The 12,307-nt window shown below is 39.1% G+C and overlaps 1 long non-coding RNA gene across 1 annotated transcript; it reads left to right on the forward strand.

Moving 5' to 3' along the window:
• Positions 1 to 1,511: 1,511 nt before the first annotated feature.
• Positions 1,512 to 11,412, forward strand: LOC122110006. Its single transcript, XR_006147800.1, has 3 exons — positions 1,512 to 1,636; positions 10,628 to 10,743; positions 11,018 to 11,412. It is a non-coding gene; the product is annotated as an uncharacterized LOC122110006 (long non-coding RNA).
• Positions 11,413 to 12,307: the final 895 nt, after the last annotated feature.

Below are 12,307 nucleotides of genomic sequence, written 5' to 3' on the forward strand. Positions count from 1 at the left end.
GAGCGAGAGGCGCTTCAGAGACGCAGGGACGGACCTGCCGGAGCCAGGGCCGCCGGTCCGCCCGTCCGCCCAGCTGCAGTTACCGCTGCCGCCGCCGACACCTCCGCCACCGTCGCCGTGAGCGCCCGTCCGCCCGCCCGCAGGAACCGGACCCCCCTCCAGCCTCTCCAAAGGTGCGGGCGCGAGCGAGGGATCTCCGGGTGAGTTGATCTTCGGGGGCAAGGTAAGGGCTGGACCGGCCCAGCTGGGACCCCGTCCCTTACTCTGTGACACCACCCCCCTCCTCCCGTCCGGGATTCTCCCCCCTGCTCCCCGTGGCCAGCTGCGGATCCCAAATAATAACCTGATCGGATTTATTAAGAGAGAGAGAGAAAAAAATCTTGGGCATGGCGCTTGGGGATTTCCCCGTGATGATCACTGTTGGGTTCATGTTCAGAAGTTTTCAGCCCTTGCTTTTTGGCTTTGTATTTTTTGTTTTCCTTCGCCTTGGCGGTCTGGGCCGGGCAGGGGGAGCTGGAGGCAGCCAGGCGCCTCAGGAAGCTCGTGGTTCAGGCTAAAAATGACCGTGTAATTCTCTAACAAACAGAACCCACCGGAGTCGGGAGAGCTCCGTTCTTTCAGGTCCTCATCTGGAGAAGGTCCATTTGGCCAGCCGCTCACGGCTACTCAATCTCCTGAAAAGTAACCATAGTAACTCACCTTTTTTTTTTTTTTTTTAATGGGATCCTTCTTATTGGCTGCCCATCTTGTCTTTGGAAAGCTCATCTCTCTAAATATAGAAGATGATGAGATCCCTAAGCATATATCCATGTAGAAAAGGTGGCCATTAAACATGGTCCTTTAAAGAAACTGCCTTAAAAAAAAAATACTGTCTTGAAATATGAAGTGGCAATGGGCGGTTTCAAATCCTGTGAGAAAGTCGGGGTGAAGAGGAGAGGGAGTTGTGTGTGTGTTGGGTTGGGGGGTGTATGTGTGTGCATGCGCCAGAGGAAAAAACGAGCCCCTCTGTTTTGAGTTAACTGTTGCTTTGTTACTTTAGGGAGAACTTTAACTCTGGCATTTAAAAAACAAATGAAGGATATCCGACTATTTTTTGTTTTTGTTTTTTAAATCAACTCGTGAATGGCCTTCCAAAACTAATCACTCAGTAAACAACTTAATGAGATCAGTTACCTGATTGTCTCCAAATTTCTTAAGATAGTTAAGATTTTCCATATTTAAGCAAAATAAAAGTTGCTGATACTATCTATCTTATCTACCTTATCTACCCTATCTATCTATGTATCTATGTATCTATCTATGTATCTATGTATCTATGTATGTATGTATGTATGTATGTATGTATCTATCTATCTATCTATCTATCTATCTATCTATGTATCTATCTATTCCAAGTTGGTCCTAACCTCTATTGTGTTCTGTTGCAAGCTTTCTTCTGATTTGATAACCATATCCTGTCAGGGAAGTCCTGACTTGTCTGATGTTATTTGTGTGTGTCTCCTTATTTCAAGATCTCAGGTAAACCATTCATGAGCCTGAGGCTGTGAGAAATGCTTGCTGCACCAAGGGGAACTCTCACCAGATTTCCTGAAGCTGTCCTAGAAATATACTTTTCAGATTGAGTCAGCATTACCAGGTAATCACTAGCCGAGAAAAAAAAATGACTGTTTAAATATGTATCCAGAGAAATAAGTGCTAATGTAGCATTACCATAACTTCCAAGATCATTCAAAAGGGTTGTTTATGTAGATGGTTGCTGAATAGAAGTCAATGTAGGTTTTGTGTATAAAGGATATTTGTGGGCTGGCAGATTTTCCATACATTCATATGAATAGAGTGGACCAAATTAGGCAGACTGGCTGTGGGAATATGTTAAATGGAAATGTGAGCACATTGGATGAAAGAAATGACAAGATTTCCGCCTCCCTCCCCCAAGTTGCTTGAAGAGGTTGTGGTGATGCTTTAAATTTAATTTGCATTAAGCTTGTGATGATAGAAACCTGTCTGTACTAAGCACTTGACACTAAGGCTTAAGTGGGAATCTGTTGTTTACATGAGCACTATGTAACTTTCCCATGCGCTGCACTATCTGTGTGCAGGAGGAAGCCACACCTGCACATTTGCAATCAGACTCTCTTGTAAATCTATCATGTTGCATTTTTTGCCTGCTCCTTAGCCCTGCTTTATTAAAAATGAAAACGGAACATTTTTCTGTTCAGAGACCTATCTGAAATTTTACCTAGCTTTATGGTATGGATTTATGAGAGCATGAGATGTGATATTATTGATCTCTATAGTTGCTCATGGAAACATCTGTAGTGCAAGAATAGTAAGAATAATAATCACTTGAACTGTCAAAAAATTAAGTGTTGAATTCAGTCTTTAGTAACGCCCACTCAGATTTGTTCTTCTATCATGCTTAGTCTATTTTATAGTGAGAATCAAATCCAAAGAGACCGACAGGATTTACTGTGAACTGCTGTGAGGTGTGTATAGAGTTCTGTCCCTGCTATCACTCTTAGGAGAGCTTGAGCAAAGCCGCCACAATATTTGGTTCGTGTTCAGGCTTTTCTCTTATGCACCAGTAATTTAGATATCTGTCATCTCTTAGGCAATCTGCATAGAAGTTTATGCATCCTTTATGTGAACCAGTTTGGCTTTCCATGTAGACTCCTGTTGCTGTGCAAAGGCAAATGAAAAGGTTATTACATTTAAATTTGGGTTCTATTATGAATAATATCCAGAACATAGGGCAGTGTTGGTGAACAGATCCCCTTAAAAAGTCATTCATCAGAAAATATTGCTTTAATAGGTATTTAGCTAAAAATAAAAATGAAATTAGTTGGTACCATTATAATGTAAACTCTGATGGATCTACAATTGGAATGACTTCACCTGTGAATGAAAAGTAAACAGAGATGTTTCTAGAAAATTTTGTATTTCAAGATCTCGTTATCCTCAACTATATTGTGAATGTGTGAGTCAGAAAGGGGCACGTGCCACGGGGTATAGAGCTTAGATCAGACTGGTTAAAAGTGAATTTCTAATTTCTAATTTCACCCTTTAGTCTTCCTATGCTTACTGAATTTGGAAGCTTTTAGATGTGTCTAAACACTCATGTTTCAATGTTAGGGCGTGATACTTTCATAGATTTAGAAGATGCCTTGAGGCATGTGTAAAACTTTTATCAAAAGAAGGAGGCCCTTGTCCTCACACCTGAACTCTCTACCCATGACCCATGCCAGCTGGATTCATCCGTCAAAACACTGACATTCCAAAAAGACCCTAAAACCAAAGCATATCCAGCTCAGTTTGCTCTCATTGTCAAAGGCAATATGTGCTTCAGGAACCTGGCAGGGGGAGAGAGGGGAGTAAAATGAAATAACTCTCAGGAACAGAAGGAGCAAATTGACCCAAACCATTCATTCAACAGAAAAGTCAACTATATCACATCTGAGCATGATCTAGTCCTTGTCAATTATCTATTTCCTTTATTTTTTAAAAATATAAGTTGCCCATCTAAATACTATCAATATAATAACATTTCTCCTTATTAGTCTAACACAATAATTTTTAGCTTTTTTTCCCCTTTTATTCCCTACTTAAAGTCCTACAATGAGCCAATAAAAAGCCATTAAGTTTACTGCACTCATTCTCAGAGGGACTGGTGGAAAAACCTTACTGAAAAGCACCGACTAATGTATCTTAGCCTAATACTTAGAAAACAAAGGATTTGTTTTTACAACAAATGCAACAAGTCTTCTTGATAGTAGAGATACAGGAGTCTTCTCAATCAGTGGTTTCTGGGGTGAAGCTGGAGTGGGGGGCGTAGAACATAGGGGGACTTTATATGCTTAGCCAATGGGTTCTTGAGGTGAGGTATCAAGAAATGCTGGAGATATTGCAAAGTGTCTGGAGGCTCCTTTCTGTCCTCAGGTACTATTTTGTCTTATTTTATGGCTTACACTATTCAATATGAACCTTAACTTAAGGGGATTGCCTCAGCTTGAACGTGACCCAATTTAACAAAGCACCTTACATCTCTTTAGGAGAAAGCACCCAGTGAAAGAAGATCATTTCACTGCATCTCCAGGTGGGAACACAGATCAGGTTCCATATTGAGGGATCCCAGAGACTCATCCAGCTCCATACACAATTTTCAAACATTTGCTCTTAACAAGCAAATGTAATGACAAGTTCCATCTTGAATTTTTCTATCCCCTCATGGATACCAGAGCAATATTGACTTGCCTGGATGTTTGTGGTGCTACACCCGAATGCCATATGGTGATGGTGGTATCAAAATGAGAGATAAGGGTTAAGGATGTAGTTTAGTAGTAGAGTGTTTGCCTAGCATATGTGCGTCTTGGGTTCAATTACCAGCACTAAAGGAAAAAAAAATAATAGAGATGATAGAGATTGGATACTTCCCAAAAGGCCATTGTTGTTCATAGATCAGCGAGTAAGGCTCTTCTCCGAGTACCAGTCTTCAGTACCAAAGGAGATCACAGGATTTCTTTAGGTATTATTGAGCTTTTTTCTTTGATAAAGACTGGATATTTTGTCAGATACTTCTTCAAAGCCACATGCAGTAATGTGATTGGACAATGTTCTTTCTGACTCGTTCATTCCCACTCTCAGGTAAAGGAAAAGGGAACATTAAGCCCCAAACCAAAATATAAGCTTCTAGAAGGTGTTAAATCACAGCGCACATCCAAGAAGTCTGCTGTTCTTGATCTCTATCATGAGATTAGTTTGAAAAGTTGGCTTTGGTTCAGCATCTAAGGTAATTTGGTTATTGCTTCATGGGTGCTCTTTTTTTGTTCCAAGACCATTATCAGTGGAATAAGATGGGCAGTATTGCTGCTGATGTTCTGTTTAATATTACATGCCTGAGCTTGGGACTATGCCTAGAGATGTGGAATCTGATACCAGACAACCCTGCTAGTATTTTGAGACAGGCTTTTAAGTCATTGGCTGTCAGTATCCCTGGAAGTTCCTAAGAAAGTCTTCCAGAATCTTCAACGTGTGGGTAATTCTAAATTGCCAGTAAAGTCAATATTGTGGCTGGGGAAGAGGATAAATCTGATGAAACAGATTGCTCCATTGATTTAGAGCTTAAAATTGGCACTCAGTTCTGCCACCCTAGAGCATATTACACAGAAAGGTGCTGGGCAAGTACTTATGAGAGAAGAAATGTAGCCGGTGGAGTATTTTCCAATGTCAACAAAGCTAAAGTCTACAGAAAGCCCAGCATAGCAGTCTTGAACTTTGTACCAGCCTACCTTTGTGAATACACTTCTGAGTGTTTTATACAACCTGTTCTTAACACCGAGGAGAGGATAAATGCCCTATATATAACATAATGCTGCTAAGTAGGATACGCATTTATGATTTCCAAAATGAGGTCACTGCAGTAATGATACATAACTTTTATTGAGCAGAAAATATGAGCATCTGTGATTAGACATTGAGTAAATGCTTTTTAAAAATTTCATCTAGCTGGGTGCTGGTGGCTCATACCTGTTATCCTGGGTACTCAGTAGGCTGAGATATGAGGTTTGCAGTTCAAAGCCAGCCTGTATAAACAAGTCTCTCATCTCCAATAAACCACCAAAAAGCCAGAAGTGGAATGGTGGCTCAAGTGGTATAGCCTTGATCAAACAAGTCAAGCGACAATGTGTAAGCCCCAAGTTCAAGTCTCAGTTCCAAAACACACACACACACACACACACACACACACACACACACACACACACACACACAGAGATCTCATCTAATTGACATACAACTCAGTGAGTTTTATATCATTCCCCCATTTAAGTGATGAGAAAACTCAGTCTCTTTAAAGTTAAATGTCTTGCCCAAAGACACTAAGAAAACAAATTATTGTATAGCTGGTATTTGAACTTGAGCTGTGGGACAGGCTAAGCTAAAATATTTTAAGCTATGCAGCAAGACAATAGAAGGTAGCTGATGGTGACTGAAGAGTTAAGTCTTGATAAGCAAAAGTGGTCATAGCTCTTGAGAAGGACATCTGATAGTTTTTCCACCAGGAAAGCATTATTCAGGTAGATAGGGACATGTACTTTCCCAGGACTATACCAGGCTAGCATTATACAAAGAGAAATGAAGAAGTAAATGCAAACCTGAGATTTATGCTTTGTCCACCATACAAATCAGTTGTTGATCAAAATTGAACTCACTTTTCCCCAACATTGATCAGCCCCCACCATCTTTCTTTGGCCACACACACACATCTAATTTGGTTTTTGCAATGTGCTCAATGACTTGTTGGGAAGACAATGAAAGCCCTGTGACGATTAAGAGATGTTAAATACATCGCTTCTGCACCCTCTCTTGGGATTTTTTTTTTCTGATAAAGAAAGAATTACCATGAGGGAGTTGTTCTCTCAAAGTTGTTCTCTCAAAGTGTTTATAAATTAATTTGCTGATCATATTTTCTTAATGTTCTGTGCCTGGGCCATGAACCAAATGAAATCACTTGTACAATAACAGGATTGGAGTTGTCTGGGGGCAGAAGCAGAATAACAAGGAAGAGCATTTGAGCAATCTTTTGTAATTACATTTTAAACATTCATCTGAAGAGATAAGTATAAATTGTGCCGTGCTGGACACTAATGATGGGTGGTCACTCTATCTGTGACTTTTAATTTGTTGCTTGTCAAAATTTTACATTGGGAAAAGCATCAGAGCCTGGCACAGATATTTTGTGTGTCCAGAGGTTACAGCATTAAAAACAATTTTAATATTCAAGCCAGCATCGGCCATTTCACCTTGAGAGATAAATTTAGGTTCAGCCTAATTCAGTTTTATAATTTATATACTGTTCTCAAAGGTGGAATAGAAAGACAAAGTCATTTAGCTCTTTTTGATCTATTTCTATTTATTTGATTTACAGGCTGGGTTTAATTCTTAGCTTTAGGAGTATGGTAAATGGACAGAATTATAGGTGCAAACTGAATAAAAGTGAACTTCATTATTGATATGGATGTTTCAAAAACAACCTTCATTTCCTTCACCCCAAAATGTGTGACCAGCAGCAGCATGCCAGAAGCATTTTGTTTTTAGCTTTTCTAGAATCTGTAGTGTACTTTTTAACTTGACCATTAGAAATACGTTATTGTAGTCTTTCAATTGTCTGGTTACCATCTAGTGTCGCCAGGAGGCCCGGCTGCATTTTGCTTCTGTGATTGATCTGTCTAGGGGCACTTATCAGGGCTATTGTTTGATTGAGCACTTACTATGTTCTAAGCACAGTGCCACTTTCCATGAATTATTTCTGTGGTCTGATGAGCCAGTATATTTCTATCCCCCCTTTCCAAATGGGATTTGTGGTGAGTTTATGGACTTTGTTCCAAGTTAAATGATGAAGAAATGTCAGGGCTGGAGTTCAAGCCTGGTTCTACCTACTTCAAAACCCCGACTCTTAGCCACCACCCCCACCCACCCAGCGTGTAAACTAACTACAGAACCACTCAGACCCACGGTTGCCTCATCTGCATACAGAAGAGGTAGAAACATATGATCAAGAAATAGTTTCCAGTCCTATTTTTTTTGAGTTCTCATCCAGCAAGAAAACATATGTATGAACTTAGGTTTGTTATATGGTTTAGCCTAAAAGATGGCGATAACCATCCTCTAAAATTGGATGTGGAAAGCATTACAAATAGCTGAACAGCCGGCAAAGAGGTAATTGCCAGGCTGATACCAGCTGTGAAAGCTTTTCAGCATTTCAACAACCTATGGGGGTGGGTTTTTTTTTTTCTTTCTTCTTCTTTTAAGAGCAATAAACTAAGTGGCAAGTGTACTGCCCACAGAGCAGCAGTCTCAAATCCTCAGTCCTCCTGAGAATTGTCTGCTGTGTTCTGTATCATCTTAGGCTAACTGCTTGAATACAGCCAGACTGGATCTTTATGAGCCTTGGGATCACTTTATATACATAGTTTTGTCTTGATCTTGGAGCCTGAACAGTAAGTCTACCTGGTTCTCAAAGCTAACCTTTTCTGTCTTGTCTCATTCATTAAAAGCTTTTTAATTGGTCCTAAATGCTGTAGATATTACATTACTTTAGGAGGTAAACTGAGAAAACATTTAATATATATTAATATATATATTAATTAATTAATATATAATATATATTACCCATATAATATATATAATATATATATAACCCATATATATGAAAATAATGTTTGATTACGATAAAACTGCTCTTCTCATTTCCAAGTCTTTCCTCACTCTTCCCTTTACTCTGGTAATTCACTGGACCTTGCTAAAAAGAGCAATTGGTGACCTGTCCAGCCTAGCATGCTAATAACTGGCATTGATGCTTCTTAATGTAGACCTAGGAATTCCTGTTGAAAAGTGACTTCATTCTTTACTCTCTAGTTAAAATGCGGTCTGGTTGTGTTCATGAGATAAAAGCATTGAAGCCAGCAGCAACAGCAAAAAAAAAAAAAAAAAAAATCAATCAAGCCAGTTACTTGGCATTCCGATCTTAAGACAATCAATTGATTGACTGACTTCAGCTTGGCTTTTGTAGCACTAAAATACACTCTTGTAATGCTCTCTGAGGCTCCCAGCGTGGGGTTCCCAGACCAACAGCACTGTCAGTGCCTGGAAATTTGTTTAAAATGCAAATTTCCCATTACCTGCTGAAGCCTGGATGGAGGGGAAAGGTGGGGGGTGGGGGGGGAGCGGAGACAGCAATTTAGTGTAATGAGCCCTTCGGGTGACTCCCCAGGTGCTCCCCAACATTTGAGAACCGCTATTATTTTAGACAGTTTAAAGGAAGTAGGAATAAATATCTCAAGGGATAAACAAAGTGTTATCACCTAATTATTCCATTAAATACTTTAAAATCCTTCTCATGAAATGCAGTTTGCTACAGACAACCCAGAGAGAGCTGGGTTTAGTCCTTCATTCCTTGTTGTTATATATAGTCACTGTTTTGGTCTCCCCCCCCCCCCCCCCCCCCGCCCCCAACCCTTTGAAGGCAGTGAAGAATCCACCCAAGTTGAGTCTTGCTATTTAGATTCAGGGGTTGCATACATATGACAGAGCTGGAGGTACAGTGCAGGGGTTAAGGTGCTAGTCTAGCAAGCACAAAGCCCTGAGTTCAAATCTCAGTATGTTTCCCTCCCAACCATCAAGAAACCAAGCATTAATTTTGTTTCAGCTGTCATTCCCTAACACTTTTTTTTTTTAAAGGTCAGGCACAAAAGTGATTTAAGAGTTTTGATTCCACTAACAAAACACACCCCTGTCATTTAAAGTTCTCTTGAGTTTACAATCCACAATGACACCACTGAGAATTTGAAATGCTTCAAGGCGTGACTTTGAGCTTTCCCTGCTTGTTCGGGAAAACCATCTAGCTATAGAAAGCTGCAGGGAACTTTATGCAGATGTCAAGTTAGAGGAAAAATGAACAAAGTCAGGCGCTTGAAGTATATTTTAAGTATTTAACTTAAAAATAAGAGATTTTTAGGGGAAAAGCATCAAATGTCTTACTGTACATTTCACCAGCATATTGCCAACCTCTCATTATTTTGTGAACTAAATGATTTCAACGAAGACATAGTTGAGGGTATATGTTAAAGGTAATATAAATTATGTTTAAGTATGCGCTTTCTTTCTGATCTGATGCCCTGAGGTTGAATATCCACTGAACTGGACTTCAGAATTCATTCATTGCTTTGAATATATTGGAAGCTGGTTTTTTTTGTGTTTTTTTTTTTTTTGATCCTGCCTCATTTTGTGGTCTGAGCGCCACCTAGAGGACACTTCAGGAACTCCTTTCACTGGATTATTTCTGGAAATCTTAACTCTGGAACTCTTGTCTTTTCTTAAACAAATAAGTTAACAAGTTAATTAACAACTTGGAAGATACATTTAGAGATGGAGAAAGGGAGCTATAACTACTTTAAAGAAGTCCTCTGCAACAAGACTGCTTATTCTGATACAAGAAAACCACTGTTTCTGGTACAGTATATTAACAATAGTATTTTGAAGGAGAAAGCAAAAGATTTTTACTTTCAGATTAAGCCAAAGTCAAGTTTACTAGCCAAAACCTTACCCAAGTCTCTTCATTTGCTTATGATGGATTTCCATTAAGCCACATGCTGTGCTAGGATGATAGTTATGCCGTAACAATGTTCATAAGGATTTAGCCATAGATAGTTATTTTCTTAAAAGTGTAATTGTGTCACCAACCATTTTATGCAGGTTGGAATAACCTAGCCATGTTAATATTCACTGTGCATTGGGCAGTTTGACAGAATAAGAAGTTCTTCTCTGATCATGTTTTGTATCAGTCTCACCTTCATATTAAAAGGCATAGAATTTAAAAGAGTGTTAGTGTTTGACTTCTGAAGGGCTATAGAAGAAAACCAATCTTACTCTCCAAACCTAGACATTCCATTTTGAGTCTACTACAGACTTTTCAGTTGCAGGACAGTGGACAATGACCATATTCCTGGGTTGTTCAGCGAGGAGAGGGTACCAATTTCTAGGTTACTGAATTCCTTTTTTTTACAAATAGAATTTATATTATACACTACTCTGCCATAATTACATCTGACTTTTTTCTACTTATTTTGTTTAGCTTATCCAAGAAAAGTCTTAACATATTCATTAACAACGTCGAAAGTAGCCTACTTTAAGAGAAAATATGCAGAAGAAGAAGATTTACATCAAGATTACCATGGGTATTTTCCAAAAGTAAGAATGTATTTTGTTTTTTTTTAAATTATGAATGGCGTCAATAGCAAAAAGCTCCAGTTTTCATTTTCTTTAAATGCTTTTATTATCTTTAGGAGTTGTACCAAGGAGGTGCCATATAACAAAGCAGTTTAGGAATCCAATGCATCTTATCAATGTCAGCCCTTTCCCATTCTTACCCCACTGCCCTTACTTTCTGAATTTTGTGGCATGTACTGTGAATACTTGACTGTATTCTTAGTTTTCATTTTAAAAGATTGTGTTTACTTTGCAGCACCTGATACTGCCCGAAGACAGGACTTGCATTCTCAAACTTTCTTTAGAGAAGCTCAGGTTTCTAGAAGATCCAGAAACCTACTTAAGAAGGTCTGTGTTAATTAACAACTTGCTGAGGAAACTCCATCTAGAGACGGAGAAAGAGCGCTATGAATACTTTAAGGAAGCTCCCTGCTATAAGACTGCTTATTCTGATACAAGAAAACGGCTGAAGTTTATGGTACAGGAACGCTGTTCCCAGTCTCTCTATTACGAAGAGCTACATTCGTACCATATTGTGCCTTATGCTTCAGAGAATGCAATTTATGGAATGGGCTACACAGGCAGCCCCTTGGAGCAAAATTCTCAGTTGCTTATTTATAAAATGAATTAAAGTAACTGTTAAGTCCATTGCTAGTTTGTTTCTAAATGCCTGAACTTTTAATAGTGAAGTTATTCATATAAGGCACTAATGACCAGTGCACTTGATATCAAAGACAAGATGCATGCTCAGCTGGTGGGGGGAGAATCATGGGGTACTTTCTCAGCCATCCTTAGTACCAGCAAATTGAGTTGAAAATATGTCCACGTATCATAAAGCAGTCAATTGGTGTGTTAGAAGCCAAGATTGAAAAATTAATAATAAGGCGTGTAGAAAGGGATCTGTGTTAAGCTGTTACAATGATTAAAAGTTTTAACCCTACCCTCACCCCATTTCCAAATTCTACCACTCTTACTAAAAGAGTACCAAAAAGTAAAACGTTAAATCGCTCATCTTAGGTCTCTCTGAAGATTAAGACTGGATGGAATCTTATCTCCCATAGGATCCAGGGGGAAATGTTAATTCTTTCTGAATGTTTTGGCTGGTCAAGCATTGTGCCAAATAATTGTTCCATGTCATTCTCCTTTTACCACTACTGACAGTTCAGGATGAGCAAGTGCTCACTGTACCTTCCCTTGTTGAATGTAACAACTGGGTACTCCACACTGTCCATTCTATTCTTTTTTTGGGGGGGGGGGGAGGGTGGGTCTTGATAGAATTTCATAAACTAGCAAATGCATATGGGATTATCTTTAAGTTCAAGGAGTTGGTTAAAATTTGTGCTGGGTTTTTAAGAGTTTAAATTTTATTTATAATGTTATTTTTTCATAGGCTGTAAGCTCAGGACAAGGGTAGGCAATTAAAAGAAGTTTTTATGGGTTGTTAGGGGTTTTTTTTTGAAACCTTATGTGTGCAAAAATTGATAAGAACAATAGAAATTCTCCATAGTGTTATTTCTTCTTCTAGCTAAGAAGGCATTTAAGGCTG

This window comes from Dipodomys spectabilis, unplaced genomic scaffold (assembly GCF_019054845.1).
Source record: "Dipodomys spectabilis isolate Male_0828 unplaced genomic scaffold, ASM1905484v1 ptg000073l, whole genome shotgun sequence".
In the NCBI taxonomy this organism is placed as follows: domain Eukaryota; kingdom Metazoa; phylum Chordata; class Mammalia; order Rodentia; family Heteromyidae; genus Dipodomys; species Dipodomys spectabilis.